We start from the raw sequence: 18,361 nt of genomic DNA, 5'->3' as shown, positions 1-18,361 counted from the left end.
TCGAGAACTGAGTAGCTGTAATAGGAGGCGGTGGACAGAGGGAAGAGACATGGATGTTTGACTCGGACACTGAGGGCTGGAAGTACTTTAAGCATTGCTGCTAGGAAGAGCCTTGAGTGTACAGAAAATACTTGATAGAATTTTCATTTTACTAGAACTTTAATGATGTGCTAAATCTTTGAAAAATATTACGTGTCAGTAAACATCCTTTGAGAAAAATAACAATTAAAAAAACCCCACATCGTTGCTCCTCCCACCCCCACCCTATGATGATATGACTTTTGCAAACCCTTAGGCAAATGCTGCCAACTGTTCAGACACATGGTCTTGTGCTCAATGGCAAGGAATTGGAATGTAAGCCGAAAAGAATGAGAGCCACTGGGGGATTGTGAGCAAAGAAATAGAGTGGCAAGTTAATAATCCGATTTATGTTTTTATTCAGTTTATTTTTTAGCAGTGTTAGGATATTGAACACAACACCTTTTGCTTGTGAGGCAAGCATCTGCCCAGAGCTTGGGAGGTAGAAGGTGTAGGATCAGGAATTCAAGGTCATCCTCCATTGGTTGTCTGGCTGATTGGAGTCTAGCCTGAATTCAAGAGAGCCTGCCAACAAAAGCAAAACAAGCCTGGCATGGGGAAGCATGTCTTTTATCCCAGCACTTGGGAGGCAGAGACAGCAAAATCTCTGTAAGTTCAAGGTCTACAGAGCCAGTTTCAGGCCAGCCAGCACTACGCAGTGAGTGAGGTTTCCCTAAAGAGAGTCACATTTAAGTATGTTTACAGGAGCTATTTGTGCAGCCCTTTGTAGTGACGAGAACCTATAATCTTAGCACTGTATAGAGAAAGCAGGAGGATCAGAGTTCAAGGCTATCTTCAGCTACACAGTGAGTTTCAGCCCAGCATGGCTACATGAGACTCTGTCTCAGGTAGACAAACAAAATAAAACAATAGATAATGTTTGGAGTTACAGTGCCAAAGGTTTAAAAGCTTACATGAAAAGCTTTGGTATGCTTCTCTTTTCTAAAGAGCTTTTCATTAGGAAATGAGATCACAAGGTGATATATGAGGCATGTGGTACAGGTGAATAGCCTGAGTAGATGAAAGCGAAGGTCAAAAGGTTAAGGAAGTCTAGACACTGAGTCGAGGGGAAGTCAGAGCATGTTTGATGACAAATGTGTAATCCCGTTTCTGAGATTTCCTTGATTTCCTGATAACAGGGGTGAGGAGTTCCTTCCCAATGCCAAGACCCCTTAGTCCCTCTGCCTTTCATTTCAACTTTAATTTCTACCTCACGGACTTTAATTCCTCAAGAGCCAATGATGGCAGAAGTTCCATTTTCTGAGGCTTCTAAAAGCTGACCCAGGATGTAGATCCTGGCTTCCACAGGCGTCCTGTTTCAAAAAACGAAAACCAAACAAAACAAGCAACCTCTGGAAATACCCTCACAGATACACTAATCAAACTGACAAATTAGCCATCACAGAACTTAATATATTAATATTAGCTAAACATATTCTGTTGTTATCAGATAGTTTTGAACTCCACCCCCACTCCCCCCACCGCCCACCCGCTGCCTTTTTGGACATGATCTCACTCTGTAGCTCTGGTTGTCCCGGAACTCACTATCTAGTCCAGGTTAGCCTTGAACCCACATGATCCTCAGCCTTAGCCTCTCAAGATTAGAAGCATGCTAAGATTAGAAGCATGAACCTGGACAGATGTTTCTTATTTCCTTGCATCTGGGATGTTTTAGGAGCTTGGTTACTGGAGGAATGACAGTGTCACAGTTATCTTCCCCATTCTTCCTGCTTACAATGTGCTATTTTACTAGTGGGCATGCTTTGCTAGTGAAAGCATTCAGACCCATCTGGAACTAGTTTAAACACTTCCACCTTCTGAGTACTTTATTTCTTCAAGGGACAAGGGTATTTGAAGTTGTATCTTATGGCAGCTTAAACAAGCGTGTTTTCTGCTCAGAAACAATGACTGGATATTGAGAATGTCATGTTAAGAGGCAAACTGCACAGGCTTAAAGAATGTAGTTAAACAAGAAACCCAGCTTATGAGTCTCATAAATTTGTTATTTTCCCCTGAAGTTTTATTAAAAATGCATTTGCTTTTACATGTAATAGACACTGTTTATAAAATTGAAGCCTCACAGATTTCAGGTGAAAATAATCTTAGCATTTCTCTTCTTTAGTGGGAGGTGCTCTGTGTATGGTACAACATCTAACCCTTCCCTTCCCAGGCCCAGTAGCACCTTCTCTTGAGTCCTTATAACAAAGAGTGTCTCCATACATTTCTACCATTACCTGAAGGAAAAAACTCACTTCCTTTTGGATCCCACTGCATTTTAAATAAGGACGCCCCCAAGACCTTTTCTTTTTTTTTTTTCTTTTTTTTTTTAAAGATTTATTTATTTATTAATTATGTATACAGTGTTCTGCCTGCATGTATGCTTGCAGGCCAGAAGAGGGCACTAGATCTTATTATAGATGGTTGTGAGCCACCATGTGGTTGCTGGGAATTGAACTCAGGACCTCTGGAAGAACAGCCAGTGCTCTTAACCGCTCAGCCATCTCTCCAGCTCCTGACCTTTTCTTTTTTTAAGATAACATCCCTTTAAAGTTAATATTTTTCTCACATATGGTAGACACTAAAAGTTGCAAAAACTGGGGCTGGAGAGATGGCTCAGTAGTTAAGAGTGCTCAATGCTCTCTTCCAGAGATCATGAGTTTGATTCCCAGCACCCCAGGTCAGGCAACTCAAACAAAACTGCCTGTAACTGAACTCCAGGGAATCCAAAGCTGTTCTCCAAACGCCAGAGGCACCACCCACCACACACACATGGCACACACACAGATGCAAATAAAAATAAAAGTAAAGGCCACACTTGCCAGAAAACCAGGTAGATTGCCCTTCTTTTCTCTTGCCATTCCCCCAGATCTAATCTCCCAGTCTCATCCCCAGATCACGCCCCCCCTTCCTATGCATCTCACAGATCTTCTGATTTCCACAGCCACCAACCCCACACTTGTTGCTTTGTCCCAGACCCCAATCCCAGCAGGCACCCCTGGCTAACCCAAGGGCCAGGACAAACAAGTAGGCCAAGAGCAAACCCACACCTCTCCTGCTGCTCCTGAGATCCAATCCCTACACCCAACTCAGTCTCACCCCCAGCTCTGAGGCAGGAAACCCACTGTGGTCTCCCCTTCCTGTCTGACTCCATCCCCAATGGATCACAAAGACCTTCTCCTCTAACCTTCCTTCCTAACTCATCTCGGTATCCCAGCCTCCAACACTAGCAGGCATTCCCTGTGAATATACCAGCTGAGCAGGCCAGTAAAACAGGTAACACACAGTCATCACACCTTCCAAAAATCCAGAGAAGAAACAGAAACCAAGGAGCAAAACACCCACCCAACAAATACAAACCCAGAAAACAGCACCTAGACCTATAATCATCCCAAACCCAGATGCCTAAATGCTGGCATAAAAACACAATCAATATTCCCATTCCCTACTGCCCTCAGTCCATTCACAAAATCTCTTCTATTTCCCCTTTCCAAGGAGATCTGAGCATCCCCCCCAATGAGCCCTCCTTGTTACCTAGTCTCTGTGGGTCTGTGGATTGTAGCATAGTTATCCTTTATTTTACTGCTAATATCCACTTATGAGTGATATTACACACTGAAAAGTTTCTGTACCCCAATATTAAGCCTCTCTGCCAATGCAATAATTCAAATCAAACTGAATCAAACCAAATTAAGAAATAAAAGTCCAGGTTGAATGGGTGAAATGCTTCTAGATGATTTTCAGGCCCCAGAGATATGGGAAGAAGAGACCGAAAAACCCCGTGGCCAGTCTCTGGGGGACAGTTTAAATACACTGTAGGTGTGGTCTTGAGCAGGTTTTCTGAGACAGGGCAGGGTTTGGAGAGAGGGAGATGGGGGAGAGGAGCTGAGGTGGAGCTTCCACCTGAACATATACTATGTTTGTCTTTCTCCGTCTGGGTTACCTCACTCAGGATGATTTTTGTTTTTTCTAGTTCCATCCATTTGCCTGAAAATTTCCTGGTGTCCTTGTTTTTAACAGCTGAGTAATACTCGATTGTGTATATGTATCACATTTTCTTTATCTATTCCTTGGTTGAAAGACATCTAGGTTGTTTCCAATTTCTGGCTATTACAAAATAAAGCTAGCTGCTAATTGAGCAAGTGTCCTTGTGGTATGATTGAGCATCCTTTGGGTATATACCCAAGAGTGGTATGGCTGGGTCTTGTGGTAGATTGATTCCAAGTTTTCTGAAAAACTGCCACACTGACTTCCAAAGTGACTGTACAAGTTTGTGCTCTCACCAACAACGGAGAAGTGTTCTCCTTGCTTCGCATCCTCTCCGGCATAAGTGGTCACTTATGTTTTTGATCTTAGCCATTCTGACAGGTGTAAGATGGAATCTCAGAGTTGTTTTGATTTGCATTTCCCTGATGGCTAAGGATGTTGAATATCTCCTTAAGTGTTTCTCAGCCATTTGAGATTCTTCTGTTGAGAATTCTCTGTTTAGATCTGTACCCCATTTGTTAATTGAATTTTTTTGTTTTTGGTATCTAGTTTCTTGAGGTCTTTATATATTTTGGAAATCAGCTCTCTGTTGGATATGGGATTGGCGAGGATCTTTTCCCATTCTGTAGGCTGCTGTTTTGTCCTATTGGTGGTGTCCTTTGCCTTACAGAAACTTTTCAATTTCATGAGGCCCCATTTATTAATTGTCAGTCTTAGTGTCTATGTCATTGGTGTTCTGTTCAGGAAGCTGTCTCCTGTGCCAATGCATTCGAGACCATTTCACGTTTCTCTTCTATCAGATTCAATGTATCTGGATTTATGTTGAGGTCTTTGATCCACTTGGATTTGAGTTTTATGCATGGTGATAGGTATGGATCTATTTGCATTCTTCTACATGCTAACATCTACTTGGACCACCATCAATTTGTCAGGTTGGGGAGTGCAAAGGGGAAGAATACTGAAAAAGACTACTGGAAAGGGGGCCATTTTCAGGGTCAGGTAAAAACTTGGTGCAAGGGAATTTCCCAGGAATCTACAAGGATAACCTCAGCCAAGACTCCTAGCAATAGCAGATATGTAGCCTGAACTGGCCATCTTCTGTGACCAGATTGGTGCCTAGCCCAATTGTCATCAGAGAGGCTTCATCCAGAAACTGATGGAAAAAGATGCAGACACACAGCCAAACATTAGGCAGAGATCAGGGAATCCTGCAGAAGATGGGGAGAAAGGATTGTGGGAGGCAGATGGGTCAAGGACACCACAAGAAAACTCATAGAACCAACTAACCTGGGCTCATAGGAGCTCATAGAGACTGAACTGACAACCAGGGAGCCTACATGGGACTGACCTAGGCATGTAGGTGTAACAGTCTTATTAAATAAGAAACATAGAGCCAAATGCAGAGTTAAAAGCCCAAGAGGTCAGAGCAGCAGCCAAGAACTGATACTAAAAACCCTTTCTTACCCTTTGCTGCCACTGCCATCCTTCCCCTGAGAAAGAGGCCTACTTCCTGTGTATTTGTCTTTTTATTGACTTTCTGTTCTGCCTTCTTATTGGTTGTAAACCCAACCACATGATCTCCTCGTCATTGCCTGTCTATACAGACCTCCAGGTCTCTATGGTTGGTATTGAGATTAAAGGCGTGTGTCTCCATGCTGGTGGTGTCCTTAAACACACAGAGATCTGTCTGTCATGTGATCTGGATTAAAGGTGTGCACCACCACCACCACCACCACCACCACCACCACCACCACCACCGGCTTCTGCTATGGCTTGCTATTAGCTCTGACCCCCAGGCAACTTTATTTATTAACATACAAATAAAATCACATTTCAGCACAAATAAAATATCACCATATAGGCACTCTGCATATATGTTACAGTTGTGTAGCTTGATCCTCTTGTGGGACTTCTAACAATGGGAACAGGGGCTATCTCCAACACTTTTACTGGCTTTTGAGATCCTACTCCTCATACTGGGTCACCTTGCCCAGCCTAAACACATGGGGAGGTGCTTAGTCTTACTGCAATTTGATATGCCATATTTTGTTGATATTCATGGGAGACCTGCTCTTACCTAAACAGAAATGTAGGAGGAGTGTATTGGGGGGTGGGAATAAAGGGTGGTGGGGAGGGACTAGGAGGAGAGGAGGGAGGGAAAACTTTGGCAGGGATGTAAAATAAATAAAACCCCACAATCAATAACAGTTAGGGCAATATGTCTCCACTAGAGCCCAGCTATCCTACCACAGAAGGCCCTGAATATTCCAACATAGCTGAAGCACAAGAAAAAGACCTTAAAATCAACTGTGTGAAGATGATAGAGGCCCTTAAAGAGGAAATGAATAAATCCCTTAAAGAAATCCAGGAAAACACAAACAAACAATTGGAGAAAATGAATAAATCCCTTAAGGAAAACCAAGAAAACAAAAATGGTGGAAGGAAATGAACAGAAGAGACTAGAAAATGGAAATAGAAGCAATGAAGAAAACACAAACTGAGGGAAATCTGGAAATGAAAAATTTAGGAATTCCAACAGGAACTACAGAGGCAAGCTTCACTAACAGAATGCAAGAAATGGAAGAGAGAATGTCAGGCATTGAAGATACAATAGAAGAAATGAATACATTGGTCAAAGAAAATGTTAAATCTAAAAAAACTCCTGACACAAAACATCCAGAAAATCTGGTATACTATGAAAAGTCCAAACCTAAGAATAATAGGAATAGAAGAAGGAGAAGAATCCCAGCTCAAAGGCCCAGAAAATATTTTCAACAAAATCATAGAAGAAAATTTTCTTAACCTAAAGAAGGAAATGCCGATGAAGCTTACAGAACACCAAATAGATTGGACCACAAAAGAAAGTCCCCTTTCCACATAATAATCAAAACATTAAACATTCAGAACAAAGAAAGAATATTAAAAACTGCATGGGAAAAAGACCAAGTGACATATAAAGGCAGACCTATTAGAACTACACCTGACTTCTCAATGGGAACTCTAAAAGCCAGAAGGGCTTTGACAGATGTGCTGCAGACTCTAAGAGACCACAGATGCCATCCTAGACTACTATATCCAGTGAAACATTCAATCTCCTAGATGAAGAAATAAGAGATCCCATGATAAAGCCAAATTTAAACAATATCTATCTACAAATCCAGCCATACAGAAAGTACTAAAAGGAAAATTCCAACTTAAGGAGGTTAACTACACCTGTGAAAATACAGGAAATCATCTCACACCAGCAAAACCAAAAGGAAAGTGCACACACACACATCACCACCACCACCACCAGCACCAGCACCACCACCACCACCACCACCAAAATAACAGGAATTAACAATCATTGGTCACTGGACGGTGGTGGTGCACACCTTTAATCCCAGCATTCAGGAGGGAGAGCCAGGTGGATCTCTGTGAGTTTGAGGCCAGCCTGGTCTACAGAGTGAGATCCAGGACAGGCACCAAAACTACATGGAGAAACCCTGTCTCAAGAACCCCCCCCCCCCAAAAAAAAATCATTGGTCATTTATGTCTCTCAATATCAATGGTCTTAATTTCCCAATAAAAAGACACAGACTAACAGAATGGATACAAAAACAGGATTCATCCTTCTGCTGCATACAAGAAACACACTTCAACACCATAGACATTACTTCAGGATAAAGGGTTGTAAAAAAAGATATTCCAAGAAAATGGACCTAAAAAGCAAGCTGATATAGCCATTTTAATATCTGTCAAAATAGACTTCAAAACAAAACTAATCAAAAGATATAGGGGAGGACACTACATATTCATCAAAGGAAAAATCCACCGAAATAACATTTCAATTCTAAACATCTATGCCCCAAACACAGGGACACCCAAGTCTGTAAAGGAAACTCCACTACAGCTTAAACCACATATTGACCCTCAGACACTGATAGTGAGAGACTTCAATACCTCATTCTCACCAATGGACAGGTCATCCAGACAAAGACTAAACTAAAATACTGGACCTAAGAGGCATAAACCAAATGGACCTAACAGATATTTACAGAAAATTTCACCCAAACCCCAAATAATATACCTTCTTCTCTGCATCTCATGGAACTTTTGAAAAATTGACCACATACTTGAGCACATACCAAGTCTCAACAGTACAAGAAAATTGAAATAACCTTCTGCATCCTATCAGAAAACCACAGATTAAGACTAGATATCATCAACAGCAGGAACAAGAGGAAGCTTACAAACTCATGGAAACTGAACAACTCTCCACTAATTGAAAGCTAGGTCAAAGCAGAAATAAAGAAATTAAAGACTTTCTAGAATGAAAATGAATACACAGCATACTCAAAGTTACAGGACATAATAAAAGTGGTGCTAAGAGGAAAGTTCATAGCACTAAGTGCCTACATAAAAAATTGGAGAGATTTCATAGCAGCAACTCAACAGCACACCTGAAAGCTCTAGAACAAAAAGGAGTAAGGGACACAAGAGACATAGATGACAAAAAATAATCAAACTGAGGGCTAGACTTTATAAAATAGAAACAAAGAGAACGATACAAAGAATTGATGAAACAAAGAGTTGGTTCTCTTTGAGAAAGTCAACAAGATAGACAAACCCTTATTCAAACTAAGAGGTAGAGAGAGAATATCCAAATTAACAAAATCAGAAATGAAAAGGGGGACATAACAACAGACACTGTGGAAATCCAGAGAATCATAAGGACACACTTTAAAAAACCTGTACTCTGCCAACTTGGAAAATCTAAAAGAAATGGATTAATTTTTTCGATGCCTACCACTTACCACAGTTAAATCAAGAGCAGATAAACAATTTAAATAGACCTATGAACCCTAGTGAAATAGGATCAGTCATTAAAAGTCTCTCAACCAAAAGAAGCCCAGGGCCAGATGGTTTTAGTGCAGAATTCTACCAGACTTTCAAATACTCCTTAAATTATTCCACAAAATATAAACAGAAGGGACATTGCCTAATTCTTTTTATGAGGCCACAGTTACCTTGATACCCAAACCACACAAAGAAAAAGAATTAAAAACCAATTTTCCTTATGAACAGTGATTAAAAATATACTGAATACTTGCAAATTGAATCCAAGAATACATAAAAAAGATCATCCATCACGATCAAGTAGGCTTCATCTCAGAGATGCAGGGATGGTTCAATATATGAAAATCAATAAATGTAATCCATCATATAAACAAACTGAAAGAAAAAAAAACATCTCATTAGATGCAGAGAAGGCCTTTGACAGAATCCATCACCCCTTCATGATAAAAGTCTTGGGGAGATTAGAGATACAAGGGTCATACCTAAACATAATAAAGGCAATTTACAGCAAGCCAACAACCAACATCAAATTAAATGGAGAGAAACTCAAAGCAATTCCACTAAAATCAGGAACAAGACAAGGTTGCCCACTCTCTCCATACCTATTCAATATATAGTACTTGAAGTTTTAGCTAGAGCAATAAGATAACTAAAGGAGATCAAGGGGATACAAATTGGTAAAGAAGCAGTCGAAGTATTATTTACAGATGATATGATAGTATACATAAGCGACCCTAAAAATTCCACCAGGGAACTCCTATAGCCGATAAACACTTTCAGCAAAGTAGCTGAATACAAAATTAACTCACAGAAATCAGTAGCCCTCCTATGTACAATGACAACGGACTGAGAAAGACATCAGGGAAACAACACCTTTACAATAGCCTCAAATAATATAAAATACCTTGGGGTAATTCAAACCAAGCAAATGAAAGACTAGTATGATAAAATCTCCAAGTTTTAAAGAAGATATCAGAAGATGAAAAGATCTCCCATGCTCCTAAATCGGTAGAAGTAACATAGTAAAAATGATGATCCCATCAAAAGCAATCTACAGATTCAATGCAATCTCCATCAAAATTCCAACTTAATTCTTTACAGACCTTGAAAGGACAATTCCCAACTTCATATGGAAAAACAAAAAACCCAAGATAGGCTGGAGAGATGGCTCAGAGGTTAAGAACACTGACTGCTCTTCCAGAGGTCCTGAATTCAATTCCCAGCAACCACATGGTGGCTCACAGTCATCTATAATGAGATCTGGCGCTCTCTTCTGGCGTGCAGACATACATGCAGGCAGAACATTGTATGTATAATAAATAAATAAATCTTAAAAAAAACCAAAACAACAAAAAAAAAACAAACCCAAGATAGCCCAAACAATCCCGAACAATGAAAGAACTGCTAGAGGTTTCACCATTGCTGATTTCAAGTTGTACTACAGAGTGTAGCAATAAAAACAGCATGATATTGGCATAAAAACAGACAAGTTGATCAGTGGAATCAAACTGAAAACTCAGATATAAGTCTACACACCTATAGACAGCTGATTTTTGATAAAGAAGCCAGAAACACACACTGGAAAAGAGACAGTATCTTCAACAAATGGTGCTGGTCAAACTGAATGTCTGTATGTAGAAGAATGCAAATAGATCAATACTTTAACCCTGCACAAAACTCAAGTCCAAGTGGATCAAAGACCTCAATGTAAAACCAGATACATCAAACCTGATAGAAGAGAGAGTAGGGAATAGCCTGGAACACTAAGCTCAACAATTAATAAATAGGACCTTATGAAACTGAGAAGCTTCTGTAAGGCAAAGGACACTGTCATTCAGACAAAGTGGCAGCCTACAGAATGGGAAGTTTGCTGTGGGATGTCTTTCTGTATGCTGTGAATATATGTTGTTCCCATTGGTTAACAAATAAAGCTGCATTGGCCTATGGCAGGGCAGAATGAAGCCAGGTGGGAAATCCAAGATGGATAGAGAGAGAAGAAAGGCGGGGTCAGAAGAAACTCCAGCCTGCCACCAAGGGGCAACAAGATGCCAGCAGACCGGTAATGCCATGGTGTGGCGACATATAGATTAATAGAAACGGGTTAATTTAAGATGGAAGAACTGGCCGGGCAGTGGTGGTGCACGCCTTTAATCCCAGCACTCAGGAGGCAGATCTGCACTGGCGGCGGATCTCTGTGAGTTCGAGGCCAGGCTGGCCTACCAAGTGAGTTCCAGGAAAGGCGCAAAGCTACACAGAGAAACCCTGTCTCGAAAAACCAAAAAAAAAAAAAAAAAAAAAAAAAAAAAAAAAAAGATGGAAGAACTGGTTAGCAAGAAGCCTAAGCCATAGTCCATACAGATTGTAATTAATATAAGCCTCTGTGTGTTTACTTGGGACCAAATGGCTGTGGGACTTAGGTGAGACACAGGAAAACTTCTGACTACATTTGCACAACAGAAGTTTTTTTTTTTTTTAAAGCAGCTCCACACTGATAGAGGACTAGCATCCAAAACATATAAAGAACTCAAGAAACTAGATACCAAAACAACAAATAATCCAATTAGTAAATGGGGCACAGATCTAAACTGAGAATTCTCAATAGAGGAAACTCAAATGACTGAGAAATACTTAGAGAAATGTTCAATATCCTTAGCCATCAGGGAAATGCAAATCAAAACTACTTTGAGAGTCCATCTTACACATGTCAGAATGAGTAAGATCAATAACACAAGTGACAGCTCATGCTGGTGAGATGTGGAACAAGAGGGCCACTCCTCCAGTGCTGGTGGGAGTGCAAGCTTGTACAGCTGCTATAGAAGTCAATATGGTTCTACAGAAAGTTGGGAATCAATCTACTTCAAGACCCCACTATACCTCTTGGGCATATACCGGAAAGATGCTCCATCCTGTCACAAGGACACTTGCTCAACCATGTTCATTGATGCTTTAATCATAATAGCCAGAAACTCAAAATGACCTAGATGTCCCTCAACAAAAGAATGGATAAAGAAAATGTGTTGTATTTACTCAGCTGTTAAAAAAAGGACATCATAACTAGGTGGTGGCGGCGGCGGCGGCACATGTCTTTCATCCCTGCACTCGGGAGGCAGAGGTAGGCAGATCTCTGAGTTTGAGGCCAGCCTGGTCTACAGAGTGAGTTCCTGCACAGCCAGGGCTATACAGAGAAGCCCTGTCTCAAAAACAAAACAAAATGAGAAAAGAAAAGGAAAAAATGACATCATGAAATCTGCAGGCAAATGGATAGAACTAGAAAAAACATCATCCTGAGTGAGGTAACCCAGACCGAGAAAGATAAATATGATCAGTGATTTATCTAGTCATCATCAGAGAGGCTTCCTTTGGCATCAGATGGGAACAGATGCAGAGACCCACAGCCAGACAAGATGAGAAGAGAGAGTCTAAATTGGAGTTCCTCATCAAATTGCTCCCCTCAGAGCTCAGGGAATCCCAAGGAAAGGGAGGCAGAAAGATTGTAAGAGCCAGAGGGGATAGAGGATACTGGGAGAACATGGCCCTCTGAATCAACTCAGCAAGGTGCATATGAGCTCATAGAGTCTGAAACAGCAAGGACAGAGACTACATGTGTCTGCACCAGGTCTTCTGTGTATGTATCATAGCTACTAGCTTAGTTTTACAGAACTCCTGAGTGTGAGAACAAGTGTGTCTCTGATTTTTGTGCCTGCTGTTGGGACTCTTTTCCTCCTGTTGGGTTGCCTTGTCCAACTTCAGTATGATGGTTTTCACTTCATCTTATTATATTTTATTCTGTCATTTTTGGTTGTTATCTCTTAGAAGCCTGTTCTTTTCTAATGAAAGACAGAAAGGGAGTGGATCTGCAGGAGAGGGGAGGTGGGGGGGAAACTAACTGGGAGGAGGAGAGGGAGGGAAAACTGTAGTCAAGATATATCATGTGAGAAAAGAATGTATGTTCAATAAAAGGAAAAAATGAAAAAAAAAAACCTTAAGATTTTCAAGACTCACATTGTATGCACATGTAGAAATATCACAGTGAATCATGTTAGTTTGTTCAGTTATTATGTTTTTAATTTTAAATGAATATTTTAGGCTAAGCATACACAGTCTTCATCCCTGTGTCATTATCCTCTACCCTCATCTGTTCCTCTCCCTCCTACTCATCTTGGCTCCCCTTCCCCCAAACTGGTTCTCTTTCTTCACCCAATTAGTCCCCTGTTTTGCATCCCTATCATGATACTCCATCTACCCCATTTTCCAAATCCCTTCATCTCTCTCTCTCCTCTCATGATTCTTTTATAGTTTCATGGACTAAAAATAAACAAATACATATATAATTTGTAATACATAAACACACATATGCAATTTTTTTTAGAGACAGGGTTTCTCTATATTATAGCTCTGGCTGTCCTGGAACTCACTTTGTAGACCAGGCTGGCCTTGAATTCACAGAAATTCACCTGCCTCTGCCTTCCGAGTGCTGGGATTAAAGGCATGGGCCATTACCACCTGGCTGCACAGATATACAATTTTAAATCTAGGTTCCATGTATGAGAAAAGACGTTCAGCTATTTATCTTTCTGAGTCTGGTTTATTTCCCTTAGCACAATAATTTCCACTTGCAGCCAATTTACTGCAGAGGTCATGATTAAATTTTCTTTATTGCAGCGTAAAATTCCATTGTGTATATTCACTACATTTTCTTTGTCCATTTGTCCATTGATGGGCATCTAGACTGGCTCTTTTTCCTGGCTATTGTGAATAATGCATCTATAAACATGGATGTGCAGTTAATATGTTTAGCGATATAAATAAACAAATGAATAAATAAAATTCACAAAATAGTGCTAGACCCAATCACTATTAATTTTTTACCTTTCTTTATGTTTTTCACCTGAAATTCATTTCTATTTACCTATTTTATATGTGTGAATGTTTTGCTTAGATAGTATATTCATGAACCACATGCATGTCTGGTGCTCCCAAAGGTCAGAAAAGGGCATTAGATCCACTAGGATGGGAATTACTGAGGATGTGAGCCACCAAACTAGGTCCTATCCATGAGCAGTAAATGCTTTTAACCACTGAACCATTTCTCCAGGCCCCTGAAATTCATTTTGATTCGCATCTATTATCTGTGTCTGTTATCTGAAAAATGAAAGTCCAGCTTTTTGAGTCATTTTTCTGTCTGAATTCAACATCTTACAGCAGCAGCAGTCAGTGTTTTCCCTGGGCTCTCAAGTTGCAAGATCACTGTCCCCCGCCCCCTCCCCCCGACCAGTCTGAAGAGTTTGGCCACAAGGGGGAGCATTGTTCCTTGTCGTGTTTGTTAAATTTTTAAAAATGATTTTTATTGTTCTTATTTGCGTGCCCATGTGCATGAATACATGTGGTGGTCAGAAGACAAGCGTGGGGAGTTGGTTTTCTGCCTCCACCCCGTTCTGTGTTTGCCTCTGCCCTGCTGAGTGCTGTAGTCTAGCTGGCCCTGGCTTTGGGGCGGTTCTCCTACCTCACCTTTCATCTCACTGTAGGAGCCCTGAGAGTACGCATGTGCACTGTCACATTTTTAGAGCTGGGTTCCAGGGATCAAACTCAGGTCCTAAGGCTTCTCCTGTGTCTTTACCCAACGTGCCATCTTGTAGGCCCTCATGTGGCAATCTATACAAATTATTTTTTGTTACCCTTTAAGAAACCCTGTCTCGAAAAACCAAAAAAAAAAAAAAAAAAAAAAAAAAAAAGATGGGGCCTCGTATAGCTCAAACTAGCCTAAAATTGTCTTTGTAGCTGAGGATAACCTTGAACTTCTGATCTTTCTGCCTCCAATTCTGGGGACTGGAATGACAGACATGTGCCACCACGCTAGGGTTTATTCAGTGCTGGGCATGGAAGGCACCTGGGCTTCACACACACTTGGCAAACATTCTAATTGAGCTACAACCCTTAAAATACATCTTAAAAGTGAAATCATTAATGAGTACAAGAGTGCATTTAATTTGGAGGGAAAACAATGTGTAATGCAATAGGATAACTATGATTGACTGCAATTGTTTATTTCAGAAGCAAACAGGAGTTTCAGTGCTTGCCACTTGAAGACATGATCAATGTTGAGGCAATGTGTATGTCAGTTACTCCCATCTGACGAGCATTACATCTTGAATAAGCAAACTGAAATATACCACTGTATCCCATAATGTGTACGTTTGTTAAGTGCCAGTTAAAGTTTTCAGTCAGAGTTTGCACATGTGGTAGGTACCAGGGCTGTGGTACCATTCAGTGGTAAAGTGCTTGCCTAGCCTGTACAAGTGTACAAGGCCCTGGTTCAATTCCCAACATCGCACACACACACACACACACACACACACACACACACACACACCCCATATGCAAAACCCCATGTGCATTACTGAGCATGCTCATACCTAGATGATGTGGTGTCAGTGTGGACAGGGGACCAAGTTCTAGCTTGCTTACACAATATAATCATGTGACCATTGCTTTGCCAAGGCATTTGGCAAGTTAATGGGTTAGGCTTCATATATGACACATTCTGATTTTTAAGACTTAAAGTTGTGCTAAAAATGTGCATCTTAGGCTAGTGACATGCGTGATTTGTTTCTTCCTCCTCTCTGCCTTAGTCAATTCCTGATGTTAACTTGCTTTGTCCTCTCTCTTTCAAAACTGACTGAAACATTCGTAAAACCTTTACATTTACTAACAGATGTTTTAAGATGTGATTTTCTTTTTCTTTCTGTTTGTGGTACTGAGAATTGAACCTAGCATTTTGTGCAGGTTAGGCAAGAGCCCTGCCACCAAGCTATGTCTAGTCCAGTGGGTGCTACTGTTCCCTCAGAAAAGTCATTGGGAAATATCTAGTGGGTTATAAAACTGTTGAGTTGAACAGTACCATATTTTACAATCATAGGATCTCCTATAGTTTATCACCAAGTTAGGAATCTATATATGAAAGTAGATACCTGGCCTTTGTAATACCTTTTCACATGCTGGTCACGTTCCTGCTGACTGATTCAAATTTTTAAATTGGAATTCCCAGGCTCTGAATGGCACCAGTACCACATAGCTCATTAAGGCCATCCTTTCCATTAATCCTAGAAGCTGGACTCAGTTAACCAATAACTTCTGTATCAGTGATATAATTTGCTGCAGAATTGTTATCTTGTAATGGTTAACTTCTCTCTCCACTGTTCCCAGCAGGAGGTAGTTTTTAAAATCAATCTTCTATTTATTAAAATTCACCATAACCTAAGTCATTTGACCCTAAAGCAAACAAAACAGATTCTTATGTGCAGAATGACAGTACCATTTTACCTCACCAAGTGTTACTAAACTGGGAAAAGTCCTTGAAAGCGATGAATGAAACATTAACAGTCAAAACCAAAAATATATCTAGAAAAATGGTTTTAGTTTGGTTATTGAGAAAAAAATCTGTAGCCCTGGCTAGACTTGAACTCCTGACCTTTCTACTTTAGCCTGCTGAATACTGAGATTGTAGGTATGAGCCTCCATATCCATAGCAATTGTCCTTCTGACAATGATGGAGTCAGTCATAATCATCAAAGTACAGTTTTCTGGTTTTGTTTGTTTGTTTGTTTGTTTTTGTGACAGGGTTTCTCTGTGTAGCTTTGGTGCCTTTCCTGGAACTCACTCTGTAGCCCTGGCTGGCCTCAAACTCACAGAGATCTGCTTGCTTCTGACTCCAGAGTGCCAGGATTAAAGGGGTGTGCTACCACCGCCTGGCTGTTTTTTTTTAAAAGATTGTTTTTATGTGTATGAGTGTTTTTTTTTTTTTTTAACTTTGTATGTTCACCATATGTATGTCTTGTGCCTGTGGAGGCCAGAAGAGGGCAGTGGATGCCTCTGGAACTGGAGTTACAGTTTTGAACTATCATGTGAGTGCTGGAAACTGAACCCAGGTCCTCAAGAAAGAGCAGCCAGTGCTTTTAACCACTGAGCCATCTCTCCAGACTCTGATTTACTTTGTTGGTTAGTTGTATTTTATTTTTTGAGACAGGATCTCACATAGTCCAGGCTAGTCTTAAACTTGCTATGTAGATGAGGATGACTGTGATCTCCTGATCCTCCTACCTCCACCTTCTTAGTGCTGGGATTACAGGTGTGTGCCACCATATCCAGTTTTACACACACACACACACACACACACACACACACACACACACACACACACCCTAGTTTGCTTTCTATTACTGCAATAAATATCATGACCAAAAACTACTTGGACTGGAAAGAGTTTATTTCACTGGATAGCTTGTTGTTTATAACTCAAGAAGTAAGGGTAGGAACTTGAGGCAGAAACCCATGGCCAGGAACTGAAGCAGAGGCCACAGAGGATTGGTACTTACAGCTTGTTTTCCAAACTCACATTCACTTATACCTTTCAAGATGAGTTGCTCTGGAATGGCACTGTCCACAGTGGTCTGGGCCCTCCCACATTGTCACTAATCAAGAGAATGCCCCACAAACTTGCCTACAGGCCATCCTGATGGAGGCCTTTTCTCAGTTGAGGCTGTTTGGTTTTTTTTTTTTTTTTCCCTCAGATGACCCTTGTTTGTATTAAGTTGAAAAAAAAAACTAAGCTGCACATACCCCACCCCCAAGGTTGTGTAATATTGCAGTCATTCTAAGAACAGAAAAGAAACCTTAGAATGGAGGACATAAAAGCATTTGCACAATTTATCAGCAACAGCAGCAAGCAAGAATCTCAGGACGAGCTACTCTCTTTTTCCTTTGGTGAATCCTGGTGATAAGGCAACAAGCCTGCCATGGAGTACGAGTCCTTGAGCAGGCAGAAGGCTGACTGCTTAGTGTGCTTCAGCTTTATTTATTTTTAAACACTGTTTACAACTATGTACATGGTAAACGGTCAGCTAAGGGTGGGAACTCAGACAAGCCTGCCCAGCCCAGCTTCAACTTGATTTCTGACATACAAATTAGGCTTCAGACTGAACCTGTCTCAGAACCATGGAGCTGGATTTCCCTTCTTCTGCATGGGTTAGTCACAGAGTAGGGGACTGTGGGTAGCTGTGGGCTGGGGTAGGGGAATTGGGAGCACTCTCTGCTCTCTGCCAGCTTAGAGGGTGCTGCTTCCTTGGTTGGGGAGAGGCGCTGCTCATGAGGGGGAGAGATACAGGGCCTGAGGGAAGCAAGGCATGAAGCCGAGCACTAGCCATGCTCATCTTAGGCATGGAGGCAACTGACTTCAGACAAAATCCAAGGCAGGTTAGTTTGTCCTTGATTTCTTGTATTCTTCGAGGGCTGGCCAATTTCTTATATGTGATCCTTAGAATTTACCACACTTACCTGGACAATGAAGAAGAAAGATTGATCTTTAAAAGAGAGATGTTGGGCATGATGGAGCCTGCTTCTATTCCACTTGGGAGGATCGGGAGTTAAAATTTTCAGCTACATAGCAAGTTTGAAGCCATTCTGG

The sequence above is a fragment of the Peromyscus eremicus genome, chromosome 5 (genome assembly GCF_949786415.1).
Source record: "Peromyscus eremicus chromosome 5, PerEre_H2_v1, whole genome shotgun sequence".
Taxonomy (NCBI): domain Eukaryota; kingdom Metazoa; phylum Chordata; class Mammalia; order Rodentia; family Cricetidae; genus Peromyscus; species Peromyscus eremicus.
Note: the sequence above shows the minus strand (reverse complement) of the source record.